The sequence below is a fragment of the Salmo salar genome, chromosome ssa04 (genome assembly GCF_905237065.1).
Source record: "Salmo salar chromosome ssa04, Ssal_v3.1, whole genome shotgun sequence".
NCBI classification, from domain to species: domain Eukaryota; kingdom Metazoa; phylum Chordata; class Actinopteri; order Salmoniformes; family Salmonidae; genus Salmo; species Salmo salar.
The window spans coordinates 57342701-57365682 of record NC_059445.1 but is presented as its reverse complement, the minus strand read 5'-3'; the positions used below and the strand labels follow the sequence as shown (position 1 = coordinate 57365682).

Here is a 22982-nt window from a genome sequence, read left to right as displayed (position 1 = left end):
GCTCTGCTTATCTGGATCCACTGCACTGTGAAAATGTTAACATTGTTGGGTCAGGGGCTATGAAATGAATTCCACAGGCAGGGCCAACAGCTGCCTGACACCAGATTGTTGAGCCAGTTGGGTCCTGTAACAGCAGCAACTACTAAAACACAAGGCTGACATTTTCCATAACCTTCACAGTCTTTTCTTTTCATACATTATTTAACACGCCTTTCCTGTTGCTATAGTCCTATTTTATTTCAAGAGGAGGCATAGAGATGGTCATAATGACCAAGCAGTTATCATCAGTTATTTTTAGGTGCACTGATTTTGCAGTGTGAAGGTTAAATGTATATCTGTCACATGTCCATACTGAGCACCATCTAGACTAAAGACTTGACATGACCTGGCCCACTGTAGTCCAAAACATGATTTTTCTGTGTTTTATATATATTTCCACACTATGAGGTTGGAATAATACTGTGAAATTGTGAAAATTATGATAATGCCCTTTTAGTGTAAGAGCTGTTTGAAAAGACTGCCTGAAATTTCAGCCTGTTTTGGAGGGATTGAGTTCTGACCTGCAAGACCACTCCCATGGTCCTAACAACATTCTTGCTTTAGAAATTGTTACTTGCTAAGAAGCTATTTTAGTGTCTTTTTGACATTTTTAATTGAAAACATTCACAGTAAGGTACTTAATTGTTACCCAGAAATGTTTTGATATTGAGATAAAAACAGCTGCATTAATTATAATATAATATTTGTGACATTATTGAATTCAAGCATTTTCATTTAAGTTTGATGAACAGTGTACCAACAGTCATTGAGCTGCTGAGGGCCTAGTTTGATATTCTACTTCCTTCCAGGAACTCCGTAACTGGCCAACTGTACAATATATTGAGGGCAAAGAGTGGTCTGGTCTGGTTTAGGTCAATCACAGTATTCCCATGCGGATACACAGCAGCATTGTGGACTGTTGGTTCTTCATGTGACTCAATCCCAACGCGTGATCTCCACGTCACTCTTTCCTCAGGACTGGTTGAGCTTCACTGGAATGTGGTTGTGCAAGCCTCCTGTACTTTGCAACCCAGTCTGACTGTTTATAATTATGGGAAGGAGGACAAGTTTTCATGCAAAACATGTTCCATAAGTCTCTGTTGAGCACTATATACAAAGAGCTTCTTCAGCAGTGTTGTGATTTGAGAAAGTGTAAATTATTTTAGAAAATATGTGAAGCGATTTCAGACAGACAGACATATGTCAATATACGTTTCTTGTGTGCTACAATAACCACAGCCCTTTTTACATAAGGTTGTTTTATAATAACCCTCTACTCGATGTGGTCATCTTTATAAAAGGGATAGTTAACCCAAATTACAAAATTACATATTGGTTTCCTTACTCTGAAAGCAGTCAATGGATAAGGTAAGACAGCAATCCATGATTTGGTTTTATTTCCCTGGCATATTTCCCAAGTCATATTAAAATAAAATGTTATTTGTCACATGCTTCGTAAACAACAGGTGTAGACTAACAGTGAAATGCTTACTTTAAATCTTTATTTTTGGAAAAGTGTAAGATAAAAGAAGGCCAGCACCCCGGAGTCGCCTCTTCACTGTTGACGTTGAGACTGGTGTTGTGCGGGTACTATTTAATGAAGCTGCCAGTTGAGGACTTATGAGGCGTCTGTTTCTCAAACTAGACACTAATGTACTTGTCCTCTTACTCAGTTGTGCACCGGGGCCTCCCACTCCTCTTTCTATTTTGGTTAGAGCCATTTTGCACTGTTCTGTGAAGGGAGTAGCACACAGCGTTGTACTAGATCTTCAGTTTCTTGGCAATTTCTCACATTGAATAGCCTTAATTTCTCAGAACATGGATAGACTGACGAGTTTCAGAAGAAAGTTCTTTGTTTCTGGCCATTTTGAGCCTGTAATCCAACACACAAATGCTGATGCTCCGGATACTCAACTAGTCTAAAGAAGACCAGTTTTATTGCTTCTTTAATCAGAACCACAGTTTTCAGCTGTGCTAACATAATTGAAAAAGGGTTTTCTAATGATCAATAAGCCTTTTAAAATGATAAACTTGGATTAGCTAACACAACGTGCCATTGAAACACAGGAGTGATTGTTGCTGATAATGGGCCTCGGTACGCCTATGTAGATATTCCATACAAAAATCTGCTGTTTCCAGCTACAATAGTCATTTACAACATTAACAATGTCTACACTGTATTTCTGATCAATTTGATGTTATTTTAATGGACAATTTTTTGTTGTTGCTTTTCTTTCAAAAACAAGGACATTTCTAAGTGACCCCAAACTTTTGAACGGTAGTGTACATTCAATACACACGCTGCCATACACACCTTCTGTAGGACCTGTGGAGTCCAAGGTTTCTACACACCACACTCCAATCCTGATGGAGATGTTAAGGATGACTACTAACAAACACAGAAACAGTCATGTTTACCTTTGCTTTCTATGTAAACCTGAAACGCGCCCTGTATTGTTGTTTGTGGTACAACAGGGAGGATAGCAACGTGTTGGAGTGTCTCACATGCATGAAACTGAACCGACAGGTTTGGGTGTGTGTGTTTGTTCCAACCAGGCATAGCTCAACACTGTTTGGACCCAGGTACGGTACGCAGTGTGACAATTGAGAAGTTCTGTGGGCAGAAGTATGAGGAGACCATGTAGAACTACCCAAATATCAGAGACTTGTCTAAGCCTGTAGCAGACACACACACACACACACACACACACACACACACACACACACACACACACACACACACACACACACACACACACACACACACACACACACACACACACACACACACACACACACATCGGAGATAAAACAGCGGAGATAAAAAGTTTACATACACATTACCCAAATACATTTAAACTCAGTTTTTCACAATTCCTGACATTTAATCCTAGTAAAAATTCCCAGTCTTAGATCAGTTAGGATCACCATGTTATTTTAAGAATGTGAAATGTCAGAATAATAGTAGAGAGAATGATTTATTTCAGCTTTTATTTCTTTCATCACATTCCCAGTGGGTCAGACGTTTACATACACTTAATTAGTATTTGGTAGCATTGCCTTTAAATTGTTTAACTAGGATCAAACGTTTCGGGTAGCCTTACACAAGCTTACCACAATAAGGTGGGTGAATTTTGGCCTTTTTCAGTTCTGCCCACAAATTTTCTATAGGATTGAGGTCAAGGCTTTGTGATGGCCACTCCAATACCTTGACTTTGAATGTCCTTAAGCCCTTTTGCCACAACTTTGGAAGTATGCTTGGGGTCATTGTCCATTTGGAAGACCCATTTGCGACCAAGATTTAACTTTCTGACTGATGTCTTGAGATGTTGCTTCAATATATCCATATAATTTTCCTTCCTCATGATGCCATCTATTTTATGAAGTGCACCAGTCCCTCCTGCAGCAAAGCACCCCCACAACATGATGCTGCCACCCCCGTTCTTCACGGTTGGGATGGTGTTCTTCGGCTTGCAAGCCTCCCCCTTTTTCTTCCAAACATAACGATGGTCATTATAGCCAAACAGTTATATTTTTGTTTCATCAGACCAAAGGACATTTCTCAAAAAAGTACGATCTTTGTCACCATGTGCAGTTGCAAACCGTAGTCTGGCTTTTTTATGGCGGTTTTGGAGCAGTGGCTTCTTCCTTGCTGAGTGGGCTTTCAGGTTATGTGAATATAGGACTCGTTTTACTGTGGATATAGATACTTTTGTACCTGTTTCCTCCAGCATCTTCACAAGGTCCTTTGCTGTTGTTCTGGGATTGATTTGCACTTTTCACACCAAAGTACGTTCATCTCTAGGAGACAGAATGCGTCTCCTTCCTGAGCAATATGACGGCTGCGTGGTCCTATGGTGTTTATACTTGTGTACTATTGTTTGCACAGATGAACGTTGTACCTTAAGGGTTTTGGATACCAGACTTGTGGAGATCTACATTTTCTTTCTGAGGTCTAGGCTGATTTCTTTTGATTTTCCCATGATGTCAAGCAAAGAGGCACTGAGTTTGAAGGTAGGCCTTGAAATACATCCACAGGTACACCTCCAATTGACTCAAATGATGTCAATTAGCCTAGCAGAAGCTTCTAAAGCATTGACATCATTTGCTGGAATTTTCCAAGCTGTTTAAAGGCACAGTCAACTTAGTGTATGTAAACTTCTGACGCATTGGAATTGTGATAGTGAGTTATAAGTGAAATAATCTGCCTGTAAACAATTGTTCGAAAAATATATTGTGTCATGCACAAAGTAGATGTCCTAACCGATTTGCCAAAACTATAGTTTGTTAACAAGAAATTTGTGGACTGGTTGAAAAACGAGTTTTAATGACTCCAACCTAAGTGTATGTAAACTTCTGACTTCAACTGTGTATTTTTCAGACTTGCCCAGAGGAAATGTTTAATACATTATGTTGTAAAACATATATTCTAGATAACATTTTCTTTTTAAAAAATGCACCAAAAAACGCATTTAAAGTATTTTACAGATAGAAAGATGAAAAAAGTATTAATTCACAATTTGCTCTGGACAAGTCCGGTCTTTGAGTGTTTTAACAAAATTAAACCAAAATAATTAGGCTGACTTCATCCAGTTTCCAGATAAATTAATTTGCGCTATGTAAATATGCACATATTTACAGTGCATTCGGAAAGTATTCAGACCTCTTCACTCTCTTCACATTTTGTTACGTTACAGCCTTATTCTAAAATGGATTACATCGTTTTTTTCCCTACACACAATACCCCATTATGACAAAGAATAAAAAAGAGAAATATCACATTTACATAAGTATTTAGACCCTTTACTCAGTACTTTGTTGAAGCACCTTTGGCAGCGATTACAGCCTTTAGTCTTCTTGGGTATGACACTACAAGCTTGGCACACCTCTATTTGGGGAGTTTCTCCCATTCTTCTCTGCAGATCCTCTTAAGCTCTGTCAGGTTGGATGGGAAGTGTTGCTGCACAGCTATTTTCAGGTCTCTCCGGAGATGTTCGATCGGGTTCAAGTCCGGGCTCTGGCTGGGCCACTCAATGACATTCAGAGACTTGTCCCGAAGCCACTCCTGCGTTGTCTTGGCTGTGTGCTTAGGGTTGTTGTCCTGTTGGACGGTGAACCTTTGCCCTGGAGGTCCTGAGCGCTCTGAAGCAGGTTGTCATCAAGGATCTTTCTGAACTTTGCTCCATTCATCTTTCCCTCGATCCTGACTAGTCTCCTGGTCCCAGCCACTAAAAAACATCCCTACAGCATGATGCTGCCACCACTATACTTCACCGTAGGGATGGTGCCATGTTTCCTCCAGACGTGACGCTTGGCATTCAGGCCAAAGAGTTCAATCTTGGTTTCATCAGACCAGAGAATCTTGTTTCTCATGGTCTGAGAATCTTTAGGTGCCTTATGGCAAATTCCGAGCGGGCTGTCATGTGCCTTTTACTGAAGAGTGGCTTCCATCTGGCCACTACCATAAAGGCCTGATTGGTGGAGTGCTGCAGAGACAGTTGTCCTTCTGGAAGGTTCTCTCATCTCCAAAGAGGAACTCTGGAGCTCTGTCAGAGTGACCATCGGGTTCTTGGTCACCGCCCTTACCAAGGCCCTTCTTCCCCGATTGCTCCGTTTGGCCGGCCGGCCAGCTCTAGGAAGAGTCTTGGTGGCTTATAAACTTCTTCCATTTAGGAATGATGGAGGGTACTATGTTCTTGAGGACCTTCAATGCTGCATAAATTGTTTGGTACCCTTCCACAGATCTGTGCCTTGACACAATCCTGTCTCGAACCTCTACGGACAATTCCTTCAACCTCATGGCTTGGTTTTTGCTCTGTGAGACCTTATATAGACATGTTTGTGACTTTCCAAATCATGTCCAATCAATTGAATTATTACAAGTGGACTCCAATCAAGATGTAGAAACATCTCAAGAATGATCAGTGGAAACAGGATGGACATGAGCTCAATTTCGATTCTCATAGCAAAGGGTCTGAATACTTATTTACATACAGTCGTATGAAAAAGTTTGGGCACCCCTGACAATTTCCATGATTTCCATTTATAAATAATTGGGTGTTTGGATCAGCAATTTCATTTTGATCTATCAAATAACTGATGGACACAGTAATATTTCAGTAGTGAAATTAGGTTTATTGGATTAACAGAAAATGTGCAATATGCATCAAAACAAAATTAGACAGGTGCATAAATTTGGGCACCCCAATAGAAAAATCACATCAATATTTAGTAGCCTTTTGACGCTTCCTATAGCCTCTAATGAGTGTCTGGATTCTGGATGAAGATATCTTGGACCATTCCTCCTTACAAAACATCTCCAGTTCAGTTAGGTTTGATGGTTGCCGAGCATGGGCAGCCCGCTTCAAATCATCCCACAGATTCTCAATGATATTCAGGCTGGGGACTGGGATGGCCGTTCCAGAACATTGTACTTGTTCCTCTGCATAAATGCCCGGGTAGATTTTGAGCAGTGTTTTGGGTCGTTGTCTTGTTGAAATATCCAGCCCCGGCGTAACTTCAACTTTGTGACTGATTCTTCAACATTATTCACAAGAATCTGCTGATATTGAGTGGAAGCCATGCGACCCTCAACTGGCCACACAGCATGATGGAACCCCCACCAAATGTTACTGTGGGTAGCAAGTGTTTTTCTTGGAATGCTGTGTTCTTTTGCCGCCAAAACGTCCCTTGTTATGACCAAATAACTCAATCTTTGTTTCATCAGTCCACAGCACCTTATTCCAAAATGAAACTGGCTTGTCCAAATGTGCATTTGCATACCTCAAGCGACTCTGTTTGTGGCGTGTGTGCAGAAAAGGCTTCTTCCGCATCACTCTCCCATACAGCTTCTCCTTGTGCAAAGTGCGCTGAATTGTTGAACGATGCACAGTGACACCATCTGCAGCAAGATGATGTTGTAGGTCTTTGGAGGTGGTCTGTGGGCTGTTTTTGACCGTTCTCATTTTTGACCGCCTTTGCCTCTCCGATATTTTACTTGGCCTGCCACTTCTGGCCTTAACAAGAACTGTGCCTGTTGTCTTCCATTTCCTCACTATGTTCCTCACAGTGGACACTGACAGCTGACATCTCTGCGATAGCTTTTTGTAGCCTTCCTCTAAACCATAATGTTGAACAATCTTTGTTTTCAGGTCATTTGAGAGTTGTTTTGAGGCCCCCATGTTGCCACTCTTCAGAGGAGAGTCAAAGAAAACAACAACTTGCAATTGGCCACCTTAAATACCTTTTCTCATGATTGGATGCACTTGTCTATGAAGTTCAAGGCTTAATGAGCTCACCAAACCAATTGTGTGTTCCAATTAATCAGTGCTAAGTAGTTACAGGTATTCAAATCAACAGAATGACAAGGGTGCCCAAATTCTTACATAGCCTATTTTTCACATCTGATTTAATTTCATACAACTTAATATTGCTACACTAAAAATCTTTGTCTGGACAATACCCCAGTACTCAGCTTTTATTAGAAAATGAATGGCATGTCACTGTGATCCTTTTCTGTGACGACAGAGTAAATTATTATGCCGCCTCAGAGGGGTGCCCAGACTTTTTCATACGACTGTAAGGTTTCTTTTTAAAATATTTTATAAATTTGCTAAAATTTCTGAAAACCTGTTTTGGCTTTGTCATTATAGGGTATTGTGTGTAGATTTATCAGGATTTTGTATTTTATTTAATCCATTTTAGAATAGGCTGTAATGTAACAAAATGTGGAAAAAGTTAAGGGGTCTGAATATTTTCCAAATGCACTGTAATTACATACTGTGCAATTTGCATATTCTAATAAAATATTTCAGAGAACTTTTAATACAAAGAAGTATTATATTTTTGTCTACATTCAACTGGTAAAAGTTGATTGTGATATGATTATGGGAAAACAATTACCCTATGAGGGTGTGGTGGCTAGCCTTATTAAGCAACATGTCTATGAAAAACACTGATCATTTACATATTTTAAGGAGACTGTGAAACTTGGATATCTACAGTAAATGGTTCACGGGGCAAAAGAGGCTTTAGGTAATCTAGTGAAAATGAGAGGGGAGAATAGTATGCAGCTTTGCTAACAAGCTTTAGAATCACATTGAGGCTTATCTCTCCCGCTCATCACCGAATCCAGAGTACCAATGTGAAAGCACACTTGAAGGTCTGGGTGTGGCATGTTTACAGCTAATCAACTAGTAGTGAAAAAACATCCCTCTCTCAACAATGCTCATAATTAAATAAAAGGGTCCTGGCAGAAATCAGCTGTCAGAGCAGCTTACAGATCATTGCGCCTGTACATAGCCCACTTGTAAATAGCCCATCCAACGACCTCATCCCCATATTGTTATTTTTGAAATTTTCTTTCTCCTTTGCACCCCAGTATCTCTACTTGCACATTCATCTTCTACACATCTATCACTCCAGTGTTTAATTGCTAAATTGTAATTACTTCGCCACTACGGCCTATTTATTGCCTTACCTCCCTAATCTTACCTCATTTGCACACACTGTATGCAAATGCACACACCTTTCTATTGTGTTATTGATTGTACGTTTGTTTATTCCATGTGTAACTCTGTATTGTTTTTTGTGTCGTACTGCTTTGCTTTATCTTGGCCAGGTCGCAGTTGTAAATGAGAACTTGTTCTCAACTGGCCTACCTGGTTAAATAAAGGTGAAATTATAAAAATAAAAATAAATTGTAATGAACAGTTTGATCTCACATCCTATAGTAATAGAAATGTGTCATCTCTCTCGTCTGTTCCCTAGGTTAAGGGAAAGGAGGACAGGGTACAGAGTGGTAAATGGTCTTATTTGTTCAAAACAGTGATCAAGAAAGTGTCACTCTAAAACATGCAATATTTTCTACTGTGAGCCATAATGTATCTAGTAATAGCAGTAACTACTTCATTTACAAATAAGAGTCAAGATCCAGACAGCTGGGTTCAAGGGTCTGAATATTATGTAAGAGGAAGGTTTGAATCAGTCAGGCAGTCAGGCAGATTAATCTTGGCCAAGATGGAGTTAACGAGAGAGATCTGCCCATCTGCTACATTAAGAGGAGTTTAAAAGTTGGACCCTGGCCTGAGCAGTGCAAAGCTTTAGGAGGGGCTATGATGATGTGGTTCCACTATCTTACAAAGGCCAAAGCCATAAAGTGTTGGCGGAAATACAAGTGTAACAGAGGAGGGAGGGGGTTGTTGTATGGCAATAGATTCACATCCAGTCGGGAGAAAGAGACAAATGGCGACTGTGATAAAGGGGAGTTATAGGTCCACTTGTAAAATGCCCTCTGTCTTTTATTATTGTAATTGTGAATAGGCTGACTAAGAATAAAGTCCTGCAGGATTTTTAGGTACTTCATTCATATTCAGTCTATTTACAATTACAGGAATATCACCTAGTTTGTTGTGTCCCCATCTACTCCCTACTGCCACCAGCTGACTAAGTGCAAGCGACACACACTCATTTCAACACTAGATGGCGGTCTTTTCTTAGGCTCCAGTTCCAACTACACTGCTTTAGATCAGTTCTCCCTTGTTGTCCTTACGAGCTTATACGTGTACCAGTTTAGATTTGTAGTTCAAAACTCAATTTACCAACATGCAACATATCATGTAACTGATGCAAATGGTTTAAGATATGTAATTTCTGATAAGGGCTCGGTAAAATAAAAAATACTCACCATCTGGAACTTTCCCAGTGGAAGCGAGATAGCTGTTGGGAGGGGCAAGAAAAAAACCCAGTAGTTATTGAGGACTAAGCAGACAAACTTTGACTTGCAAGAAAATCCTACACATAGGCTTACTTGCTTTCCCCAGGTTTTCCTATGAGACAAATAGTTAAATAAAATCTGGACTGGGAACTAATTACATTGCCAAAGTTCTGGGCAGTGAAAGACTTTGTATGAGTGAACAATACACAATAATTATCAGGACACAGTATGGCCCTTCCAGCCATATTAAACCCGAAGGTTCCGTTTCCCTGGCTGCAGCTCAAATGGGTAAAAGGTCAGCATCTTTAAGCCTTCACAAGGGAAAGTATCAAGGCAGCAAAGTAACCTCTGAAATGTTAGGAATAAGATAATATGCCATTGGGGATGGTTGTCAACCTGTTGATGTTTTCTAATGAATTGTCATGTGGTTCATGGTAATTTATGGATGGATTATGGTCTCTGGATGTTCCATGTCACATTTCACAGTCGCTACAGTAACTCTCCCTCTCCTCTTCCACTCTCATCAGTGACTGAAAGCTAGAGAACGCTTCACTCCTCCTCTTCCCTGTTCAGTACAGGCTCTCATTGGAGACTTAATCCAAGTTGATGAAATACAGATGGCCTTATACATTCACTTCCACAATGTTTTTTTTAACCAAGAGACAAAAATAAAACTCCACACAGCAAATCCTGAGGATTTGGCATGGTGGAGAAAACGGTGTGCATCACTTGTGGGTCTAAGTCTAATGGGAATCATGGGATGTGATCTGGACAACACAACACACTCATCTTCCCAGACAAGAGATGAGGTCTGGGTGTTGGAGGAGAGCCATGGAGGCTCAGCTCAGAACAACCTGGTCTTGGAGCATTTCATATTATTATGTACGTAAATCTGAGATTTACATGGCATGTATTAATTTCTGAATTTCCATCACCCATTTCGTATTATATGTTACGAATTTGCAAAAAGTACAATATGTTACGAATTTGCTAAACGTATGATATGTTACGAATTCTATGCTAGGTGGCTAACGTTACCTTTGGGTTGCTAGACATTCACGTTATACACCCTGACCTTGCCTTAAGTAATCATCTGTCTTATATAACCATACCAAATGTAACATATCATACTCATTTCAGTGTTTTCTTCACTCACTGTGTAAACCTTACTACACTGTAATGTAGCTATGTACACATCACAATAATTCCTGAGGGAACCCAAAACCAAATCTCCTGTGGGTGCTGGCCAGCTACTACATTTTTATCATGTATTAGTTTATCATCACAGGAGACTATGACACGACCAAACATTCTTCATTTCATTTCACAATAGTCTGATGCAACTGTTGGACTGGTGTCCTCTCCAGTTCTCCAGACCTCCTCTCTCATTCGCTAGTTCTCCTCCCTACTCTCGTTAGGAAGTGATTTTATGTGGGTTTCTGAGAGCAGGGCCATCTGCAGATCCAGCGGTGGAGTGTGGGTTTGGTCGACCTCTCAACTATGTAACAATGTGCTTTTGTATGTGTGTGTGCGTGCGTGTTTATAGGGGGTTGGGGGGAAGGGAGGTTAATGTGAGCAGAGATGTTTAGCATGTGGTGTGTGTATGCTTTATAATTATGGTGTCTAGGAATGTAGCCTACAGGGCTGGTTCCTGGCATAGGTCCTGGATCTGTGGACAATATGTGTTTCCTAGAGTACTTCCCTTGGGACGGCATGTGCTTGCCACAAACGGATCAAAAACACACTATTAAAATACAATTAAATCTAAAGGACACACACAGGTCCGCCTTACAATGACGGACAGTGTTTTAAGGACATAGTCTAGTCTAGTTCGTACCTGATAGACTTGTAGATGGCAGTGTGATTGCTATGGCCACTCCTCTTCCATCGAAGGTCAGCACCTGAAACAACAAAAGTATTAATTTGAAGATACTTTATGCCATAACATAAGATAGCTATCAAATATCAATGTGAAATGTATGCTATATGCAAAATAAATACATTGAACAAAAATATTCCAACAATTTCAAAGACATTACTGAGTTAAATTCATTAAGCCCTAATCTACAAACATGGGTTGTAAACTATTTAATAATTTCTGCATCTGTTGGTCACAAAAAAAGTAGGGGGCATGGATCAGAAAACCAGTCAGCATCTGGTGTGACCATCATTTGCCTCATGCAGCGCGACACATCTCCTTTGCATAGAGTTGATCAGTACACACAGCCATTGAAGAGGAGTGGGACAACATTCCACAGGCTACAATCAACAGAATGTTGTCCCACTCCTCTTCAATGGCTGTGTGAAGTTGCTGGATATTGGCGGGAATTGGAGCACTCTGTTGTACAAATTGTGTACAGATCCTTGCCACATGGGACCGTGCATTATCATGCTGAAACATGAGGTGATGGTGGCGGATGAATGGCAAGACAATGAGCCTCAGGATCTCATCACGGAATCTCTGTGCATTCAAATTGCCATTGATAAAATGCCCCACTGCCACTATGGGACACTCTGTTCACAACGATGACATCAGCAAACCGCTTGCCCACACATCGCCATACATGCTGTCTGCCATCTGCCTAGTAAAGTTGAAACCGGGATTCATCCATGAAGAGCACACTTCTCCAGCGTGCCAGTGGCCATCGAAGGTGAGCATTTGCACACTGAAATCGGTTACGGCACTAAACTGCAGTCAGGTCAAGACCCTGGTGAGAACGACAAGCACGCAGATGAGCTTCCCGGAGACAGTTTTCTGACAGTTTCTGCAGAAATTCTTCGGTACTGCAAAGCCACAGTTTAATCAGCTGTCCGGGTGGCTAGTCTGAGATGATCCCGCAGGTGAAGAAAGCAGATGTGGAGGTCCTGGGCTGGTGTGGTTACACGTGGTCTGCAGTTATGAGGCCTGTTGGACGTACTGCCAAATTCTCGAAAACAATGTTGGAGGTGGCTTATGGTAGAGAAATTAACATTCAATTCTCTGGCAACAGCTCTGGTGGACATTCCTGGAGTCAGCATGCTAATTGCACACTCCCTCAAAAATGATATCTAAGAGCCTTTTTCTGCCTGCATGCATGTTCACAAGAGAACTAAGGGGAGATGGGAAAAAGCAGGTCAAAGAGAAAGAATAATTACTTGACTAAAGACGCAGTAGTTTGAGAGTGAGTGAGGCAGAGGCTAAATGCTGACCATGACTATGCCCCTGAAACCAAACATAAAGTAGGACACCACCCACCTTCTAATCTAACCCATGTACTGGCCTGAGGGGAGATATATAAAATCTGCCAGAGGTGGCTTAGAAGTAGTGATGGGGGGGGGAGTGAATCGATATTATTTTTGACGATATATCGTACTGTATCATTTTTGACAATATCGCAATATAATTTGTGCTAGTTTGGTGTAGCTGCACCAAAACTCCAGTATTTTTTATTCAGAGCTTGTTCTCCATCGTTTTCAGAACTTTTATTTCCATGACTGATTAAAACTCATTTTCTCATGGCTCTCTCTTGTTCCTCTGTAGAAGACATACGGTGAGCAATATGTTTGGAACATCGAATCGCAATAAAATCACAGTATCGAATCGCAATACATATCGTATCGGCACCTAAGTGCTGTGATAATTTCGTATCGTGAGGTTCCTGGCAATTCCCAGCCCTACTTGGAAGAGAAAAATATATATAATTACACATAAACACCAGTTTCTAGAAATATTTGTTGTTGCCAAAGCAAACAGATAATAACAATGGCTTCCAAGAGGGGAGAGCGGTGGATATCTGCTTTAACTCTTTCTTTGCTTATTCTAGGCTTGGACTTAACATGCTAAAAACTCTAACAGCAGTAAACCAATAGGAGGAATAGGTTATATTATGGGAAAAGTGAAATATTATATTTCTGTAGTCTCTTTTATGATCTAGTTCATCTTTGTGCATTATCCTTAACAGGATGGGGAAGACATGACCATCCAATATAATTTTGTCTTTGATAAAAAACACAGATCAAATTCCTTTTGGTAAATGTCCTGTAACAACTAAACATGCCAACAATGACCCGAGCTCCAACCAGCACCACAACCACATTCTGCTGCTACAGACGGCAGCCATGTTGTTCCTGAGAGATGTTTACATGTAGCCAAGTCCCAGATCAGTTTGCGCCGTCTTGCCAACTCCTATGCTCATTGCCATTATTTTGCATGACAATGACTATAGAAATTGACAAAACAGACAGCACAAACCAATCTGGGATTAGGCTAATTTACATGTAATGTGGGGTTAATACAAAGAAAGAAAGACATGGCCCTCTTTCATTTCATTATCGGTGGATCTTGGGAAGCCTGTGAGAGACATACGCAGATACAAAACACTATTGACAATGATCAGAAAAATGTGGTGCAAAAACCGATTCACACAACAGTCTAAACAAATTTTCTAGCATTTTTCAGGATGAGAAATAATAGTGAGATTCAGTGATGAGTTGATCATCATACCAGGTTGATGGAGTGTGCTCTGATGTGCTTCAGGATTAAAGAGGGGGCCATTGAGATGCTCCATTCTACATTGGGATTGTCTGGCAGATCTCTGAAAGATGAAGAGGGGAAAACGTTACGAGTTACACTGGGGCTCTGGTTGAAAGTACGAACAACAGAGGCCTATGCAGGCCCTTCTCTGCCTGACTAGAATACTGCAGCACACCAACCAACCAAAACAGTAGCCTGACAACAATTTAACAAAATGGTGGCCCAGTTTTAGAATTAAAAGTTTGTTTTTGCCACTGAAACACACCGCTGGATTTACCAAATGTAGCCAACTTCTTACTATGCAGAAGATTCACACACTAGAAAATGTGTTCTTTCACATTTCACTAACCCCTACCTACATGTACAAATTACCTCGACTAACCTGTACCCCCGCACATTGACTTGGTACCGGTACCCCTGTATATAGCCTCCTTATTGTAATTTTATTGTGTTACTTTTTATTATTTTTTACTTTAGTTTATTTGGTAAATATTTTCTTAACTCTTTCTTAAACTGCATTGTTGGTTAAGGGCTTGTAAGTAAGCATTTCACGGTAAGGTCTACACCCGTTGTATTCAACACATGTGACAAATACATTTTATTTGAATAGATTTATACCATCGAGGGTATACTGTGGCTGGGAGGTTAGGGGTCAGTGGAACCTTAGCATAGCCTGGCTGACGCAACCGACGTGACTCACAGCGCACGGAGAGCTTTGACCACAGTGGTCTGGAAAGGAGGCCGTTTGTTAATGCAATATTTACTCATAAATTGTGCAACAGGTTTGATTTGTTCTCTAATATGTAATTTTTTTCTCAGGGGTTGAGACCTCTCGTTGTTTGGATTTGAAAATCCAACCATTATAATTTAAAGGGCCGCGTTGGGGGCTGTGTGTGGCTGGGTGTTTGAGTGATAAAGACACAGAGGTGAACCAAACAGTAAAAGCACAGCCCCCTTTATTGTCGACGCATTGTGCCGACAACATCATAGTCATTCCAGACTCTGAAGTCAGGAGGATAAAGTTTTAGGTGTTAGCTAGACTAGCCTTAGCATCCTATTATCTGAAACTACAGCCCAGCGAGAACGAAGACCATAACAGCTACATCACACACACAGCACTGGGTTCAAATAGTATTCAACCCTTTTCAAATACTTTAGATGTGCTTGATTGAGCCATAGAGTTTCTAAACCCAGAGGCGTAACATCGTAAGACTTCCGGGAACGCTTGCAAAACAGACCAGGCCGGGGTTTGAGAAGTCAATGAGAAGTGAAAAATTCTTCCTTAGTTGTTAATTTTCTCAAAATCTAAAGGCACAAGCTAGATTTGAGCCATTGTCTTAAGTAGTTGAACATATTCATATCCAACCACGTGAAAGTGACAAACTGACATGTTTTCATTTTTGTAAAAAAAAACAACGTTATATTGAAGGAGTGCCTTTGATTTGATGGCCTGTAAATGCACAGTTTGGCGCGAGACGACCCCTTAGTCCCGATGAAGCATTTCTGCGCATGAGCTTAGCTAGCCAACGTCGCCATGACATTGCATACAAGTGTGATCAGGAATTTCTACTGAAGAAGCCGTTTCTGCCTATCTTCATACTGTACTGTCTTCGATTGAGCTTTCCTGGCACCAGAGGCGGCATTGCCCATAGGAGAAAAATGTGCACGTGCCCCCTCACGACAAATCTGAGGGGGCACATGCTCTACCAATTGAGCTACAGAGGACCACGTTACATGTTTTGTTGTTGTTTCTCTGTAATAATACTAGCCAGCTAGCAATTTTATGAAGTTGGCTTTAGCTAGTCCAGACAGGTTCCCAATCTCCCAACCTCATAACTAGCAACCAAGAAGCCATTTCAGGCTGTCAACCAAGTTAGCGCTAGCTTGTCTAACTAGCTTAGCTGGCATACCTGCTGGCAAGATTGGTAGACTTTAGAGAAGCAAGCAATTACTAAATGTACTGAATAAGACTCACATTCCTTTCAATCTTTTATCCAGATTTTTACAGAGAAACATATTTTGTTTCTTAAAAAAATAAAAATCTTACATAAAATTAAGCATTATGATTATGGCTCAGATCGCAGGAAAAAGTTGTTTCAGGTGTCAGAAAATTGCTAAAATTGGAGGCCTAACCCCTATTCCTGACCACCCCCCATCTTTCCTTACATACTTAATGCACATTCAGATTTTTGGGATGCATGGGCCCTGCATGACACAATGGAACCAATGGAATAGACCCAAAAGTGCAAACCCACCCATCTCGAGGCAGAATCAATCAAGCAGTCATAGTATTTGAAAGATTTCAAATACTATTTGGACCCAGGTCTGCATCTCACACTTTCCTGAGCTACCCAAGTCTGTCCATCAGACAACCTGATCACTCAATACACCATCTATCTATGGGGGGCACTCATTGGCTAAATGCTGATCACTCTCACAGCTTCCCCCCTCACTCTTTCTCTCTTGCACACTTTCCCTCGCTCTCACTCCCGCTTTAATTCTCTCTCTTGCTCTCGTGTAGTCTTTCATTCCTCTCTCCTGCCTCTCTCTCCCAACGTCGTCTTTCATTCCTCTCTCCTGCCTCTCTCTCCCTCCAGAGACATCAAACATTAAAAAGAGAGAGAGGGAGAGAGGCAGTGGAGCATGTCAAGAATGATTCCGACACACTCGGGTCGACGACGCAGTTCAGATGAAAACAAGGCGGGTGGAGGCAGTACAGTTTCTCTCTCTCTCTGGTTAGCCATTTCTCTGCTAGCAACATGTTGATCTGAACCACAACAAGAATAGGAGGTTTGACTGGTGCAAAATGGATGCGCAGGGCTAATAGAACGCATGACGACATTGGACGTACTTGGTTAAAAAACACAACCACAGCTCAACCTCGGGGAACCATATGAAAGAGAGGGAGCGAGAGGGCGGTTGTGTCGAGAGAAAGGGTAGACACTGGACAGACAGCAATGACCTGATGTCTTGTACATTTTGAAATGAGGATGGGGGCAGAGATGATTGGGTAGTGGGTGAAAAGAGGTTGTCCCACCTCCCCTTGGTTCTTCACAATGGGGCAGGACAGTTGTTCCTGTGGAGGGGCTGATGGATCAGGACACAAATCAAATGCCTGCCCGTGCTATGGGGGTCAGGCCTGAGGGTTCCTGTGTCACAGGGATGGGGGCTGGGTGCAGAGGGCTGGGGGACATGGGGAGTATTGGGTTTGACGTAGTCTGCACTCCTACATCATTATGATGATTCCTAATTATGGTTATGTTCCATGTTGTCTTATGTTTTGGACTTTGGTCCAAAGCATTAATAAATGGTTATTAGGTTAGTATGCATGGAGGCACAATGTGAAAAAAAGTCAAGCGTGACATACATTTTGAAATTTCCTCTGGTTGCAAAGGCATGAGACGTTGAACAATAATGTTCGGCTTCACAACCACATCTCCAATAACAAGACATGCAAATAACACTAAAACACATCATCAACTTTAATCCTCACATACCCTTCACAGCTATTGTCTATTTGTTGTAAAATGTTGTGTTGAAATGCAAATGCACCTTCCTGTTCTTCCACAAGTCTGTAAAAAAAGTAAGATTCAGTTTTTACCCAGGCAACCGTAGCGAAGCAAGAGGTCAAGGAGAATAAAAAAAGAAAAATGAACAAAAGACAGATGATCTACCTGACCTTTCTTCAAGCTGGATGCAGGCAGCAGAGTGACTGTCGGCTTTTCTATGGCAACAGTGCCAAACGCCCTAAAGTAACCTCCCCCTCCCCTTCCCTAGCCCCCCTCCTGCTGCTTTGCATGTGGATGTCTAATTGCTTGCAAGCATCTGGATGGAGTGGTTGAACATTGGCCCAGTAGACTAGAGGGCACTGGCTTGTTTAGGCTGGTCAAATGGGTCAACCAGAGGCCGAGGAAACAGCCAGGCAAGTATGAGCTGCTATCCCCACTGTCAGGTTTATAGGGCATGCTGGGACAATGCTGAAACCCACCACTGGATGGTTGACTCCTTCACGGCATATTGACCTTATATGGCACGCAAAATGTCTTATATAAAAGAAAACACTGCAATATTGAATTTATTTACTTAGGAACCGTGGGAAGTCTAGTGTAGTCTAAATTGACTGTTACGCAATGTGTTTTGTTAAATGTTATTTTTTACAGAGGGGATGATAGGCTGTGATTTTACTTTCAATATTTCTACAATGTTTTATTTGTACCCTAATAGGCCTACATGTATTTAACCTTAAAAAAACAGCTGTAGCAAATACAGTGTTCAGTCAGATAAGGGCTGTGATGCAAAAACACTGCTTCTTCTCAATACACACACACATTATTTACTATAAGCTGAGCTCCATGTCACTTTATTTCCCCCATCCAAAATGGCCAGGTGTACCCTTGAGGTGATGAAGCTTTTCAACCATCAACAGACGATTTTTTACTCTGGGGAAATTCCATGGTAAGAGAGTGACACTGAGACAGAGATTTTATACTCTAAAATGTATGTCAAACAAAAACCAGTGATTGCAAAGTTAAACACACCATACAACTACGCACAAGGACTACTTTTAACAATTTCCACAGAACATTTTACAAAAACACATCAACTTAAAAGAGCAAAGTTTGGTAACAGAATGACTGCACAAACGGCACAAACCGTCATTGTGTTACCAAACTTTGCATTTGCACTGTTTTTCAGGTAAATGTGCTTTTTTTTACATTTTCTGTGGAAATTGGTAAAAGTACCCCATGGTTTATTTAACTTTGCAATCATTGTTTTTTCTTACTCTTAACGCCATGGAATTGCCCTCTACTATACGCCCCCAATGTGTAGCTGTGATTGCATTAGCAGGAGGCCAGGACATGGGAACACAGTGAGGGGTCAATGCCAGGGATGGCGCCACTCACAACTAGATTCTCTCTGTCCTTAGTGTGTGTGTTTCTCTGAGTCCCTGGCTCGGCTCTGCCAGCGTCCAGTAAATCAGCCAGAAATATTTTCACCAGTAGATCAATGTATAATTAAACACCGTTGGGAAGGATGATACTCGGTGACTCTGCTGAGTGACTCCTGCACACTCTTTACTCTTACTGGATACCAAAACAACAAGTTGGCTAGGACACTTATATCCTACTGAACTATCAGGGTCATCTTCCTTAGCAAATATTGTATCTACTTGGTGCAATGGAAAGATCAACATAAACACATGACGTATTTGAATTTGTGGAGAGACGCTGAGGTCCAAATGAGGCTGTGATGGGGCCACTGAACTTAGTCACATCTGCAGATGTTATAAAGCAGTTAGGTGGGATGTATCTCAAATGGCTCCCCATTCCATATATAGTGCACCAATGACCATAGGCATCTTGTCAAAATTAGTGCACTATATTTGGAATAGGGTGCCATTTGGGATGCATCTATGAAGTTGGTGCTGTAGTCAGCCAGAGGGAAGACTACAGTACAGTCTGTTCCATGCCAATGCGGCGACCGACAAGTTCTCTCCCTCTCATGTTGTGCAGGGAGTGGACAGGATGAACAGAGGTCACGCCAGTGCAAGTGGAGAGGCAGTGGAGCGTGCTCAGATCAGGGCTGATCACAAAGCCCATGCCCCATGATGCACTGGGGCCCTGCACAGAGACTGTCAACACAGCTGTCCTATTCAGCGGGCATTAAGGTCTGATGAGGACGAGGGGCCAGCCAGCCAGCCACCAGTACAACTGACTGACTGTTTAGAAGAGAGGCAGAACACTGACTGACTGACAAGAGAGCGATAGATAGAAGATAAAAATAGAGAAAGGAACAGCATGCTTCACATTTTTTTATTATTTATTTATTTCACCTTTATTTAACCAGGTAGGCAAGTTGAGAACAAGTTCTCATTTACAATTGCGACCTGGCCAAGATAAAGCAAAGCAGTTCGACACATACAACACAGAGTTACACATGGAGTAAAACAAACATACAGTCAATAATACAGTAGAAAAATTAAGTCTATATACAATGTGAGCAAATTAGGTGAGATAAGGGAGGTAAAGGCAAAAAAAGGCCATGGTGGCAAAGTAAATACAATATAGCAAGTAAAACACTGGAATGGTAGATTTGCAGTGGAAGAAAGTGCAAAGTAGAAATAGAAATAATGGGGTGCAAAGGTGCAAAATAAATAAATAAATAAATACAGTAGGGGAAGAGGTAGTTGTTTGGGCTAAATTATAGATGGGCTATGTACAGGTGCAGTGATCTGTGAGCTGCTCTGACAGCTGGTGCTTAAAGCTAGTGAGGGAGATAAGTGTTTCCAGTTACAGAGACTTTTGTAGTTCATTCCAGTCATTGGCAGCAGAGAACTGGAAGGAGAGACGGCCAAAAGAGGAATTGGCTTTGGGGGTGACCAGAGAGATATTCCTGCTGGAGTGCGTGCTACAGGTGGGTGCTGCTATGGTGACCAGTGAGCGGAGATAAGGGGGGACGTTACCTAGCAGGGTCTTGTAGATGACCTGGAGCCAGTGGGTTTGGCGACGAGTATGAAGCGAGGGCCAGCCAACGAGAGCGTCCAGGTCGCAGTGGTGGGTAGTATATGGGGCTTTGGTGACAAAATGGATGGCACTGTGATAGACTGCATCCAGTTTATTGAGTAGGGTATTGGAGGCTATTTTGTAAATGACATCGCCGAAGTCGAGGATCGGTAGTATGGTCAGTTTTACGAGGGTATGTTTGGCAGCATGAGTGAAGGATGCTTTGTTGCGAAATAGGAAGCCAATTCTAGATTTAACTTTGGATTGGAGATGTTTGATGTGAGTCTGGAAGTCTAACCAGACACCTAGGTATTTGTAGTTGTCCACATATTCTAAATCAGAACCGTCCAGAGTAGTGATGCTGGACGGGCGGGCAGGTGCAGGCAGCGATCTGTTGAAGAGCATGCATTTAGTTTACTTGTATTTAAGAGCAGTTGGAGGCCACGGAAGGAGAGTTGTATGGCATTGAAGCTCATCTGGAGGGTTGTTAACACAGGTGTCCAAAGAAGGGCCAGAAGTATACAGAATGGTGTCGTCTGCGTAGAGGTGGATCAGAGACTCACCAGCAGCAAGAGCGACATCATTGATGTATACAGAGAAAAGAGTTGGCCCAAGAATTGAACCCTGTGGCACCCCCATAGAGACTGCCAGACGCCCGGACAACAGGCCATCCGATTTGACACATTTAACTCTATCAGAGAAGTAGTTGGTGAACCAGGCGAGGCAATCATTTGAGAAACCAAGGCTATTGAGTCTGCCGATGAGGATGTGGTGATTGACAGAGTCGAAAGCCTTGGCCAGGTCAATGAATACGGCAGCACAGTATTGCTTCTTATCGATGGCGGTTACGATATCGTTTAGCATCTTGAGCGTGGCTGAGGTGCACCCATGACCAGCTCTGAAACCAGATTGCATAGCGGAGAAGGTGCGGTGGGATTCGAAATGGTCGGTAATCTGTTTGTTGACTTGGCTTTTGAAGACCTTAGAAAGGCAGGGTAGGATAGATATAGGTCTGTAGCAGTTTGGGTCAAGAGTGTCCCCTCCTTTGAAGAGGGGGATGACAGCAGCTGCTTTCCAATCTTTTGGAATCTCAGACGACACAAAAGAGAGGTTGAACAGGCTAGTAACAGGGTTTGCAACAATTTCAGCAGATAATTTTAGAAAGAAAGGGTCCAGATTGTCTAGCCCGGCTGATTTGTAGGGGTCCAGATTTTGCAGCTCTTTCAGAACATCAGCTGACTGGATTTGGGAGAATGAGAAATGGGGAAGGCTTGGTCGAGTAGCTGTGGGGGATTCAGTGCTGTTGACCGCTAGGGGTAGCCAGGTGGAAAGCATGGCCAGCCGTAGAAAAATGCTTATTGAAATTCTCAATTATAGTGGATTTATCAGAGGTGACAGAGTTTCCTATCCTCAGTGCAGTGGGCAGCTGGGAGGAGTTGTTCTTATTCGCCATTGACTTTACAGTGTCCCAGAACTTTTTTGAGTTTGTGTGTCAGGAAGCAAATTTCTGCTTGAAAAAGCTAGCCTTGGCTTTTCTAACTGCTTGTGTATATTGGTTTCTAACTTCCCTGAAAAGTTGCATATCACGGGGGCTGTTCGATGCTAATGCAGAACGCCACAGGATGTTTTTGTGTTGGTTAAGGGCAGTCAGGTCTGGAGAGAACCAAGGGCTATATCTGTTCCTGGTTCTGCCGATAGCTTTTCGAGCTAAGGGATAGCTGATGACCGCCAACCGTGGCTAGCTGAACTCCAACGTTAGCCAGTGAACTGGCCAGCCTCTGGCTAACCTCTGGCTAGCTTCTGTTGTGGATTTCAGATTTGAGGTAAATAATATATTTATTTTTTTAATTGGTGAGGCAGGTTGCAGGAGAGTGTTTTGAGGTTGAGTTTTTAGAAAAATAATATAAAAATATATATTTTTGCTAATGCCTGATTTGAGACGTTTTGCTGAACTTCAGTGCCTTCAGAAAGTATTCACACCCCTTGACTTTTTCTACATTTTGTTGTGTTACAGCCTGGGATTTTGTGTCACTGGCCTACACGCGCCTTTCTTTTCCCCAACACAATTAAGCCAAAACCACGGCCCGTTATTCAGAAGGGCGTTCTACTACGCTCCCATTGGCTAGCTAGCGTTGTCTCACTCACAGGCGACGAGCGCAGACACAGTGACCTTCCAAGGTAACGCAAGGATGGAAAGTGTAATTTAACAATT

General features: G+C 41.9%; 1 pseudogene; it reads right to left on the bottom strand.

The window, feature by feature from the left end:
- Positions 1 to 8784: 8784 nt before the first annotated feature.
- The window catches only part of LOC106603508 (N-acetylglucosaminyl-phosphatidylinositol de-N-acetylase-like), a 37113-nt pseudogene continuing 22915 nt past the window's right edge, over positions 8785 to 22982 (bottom strand).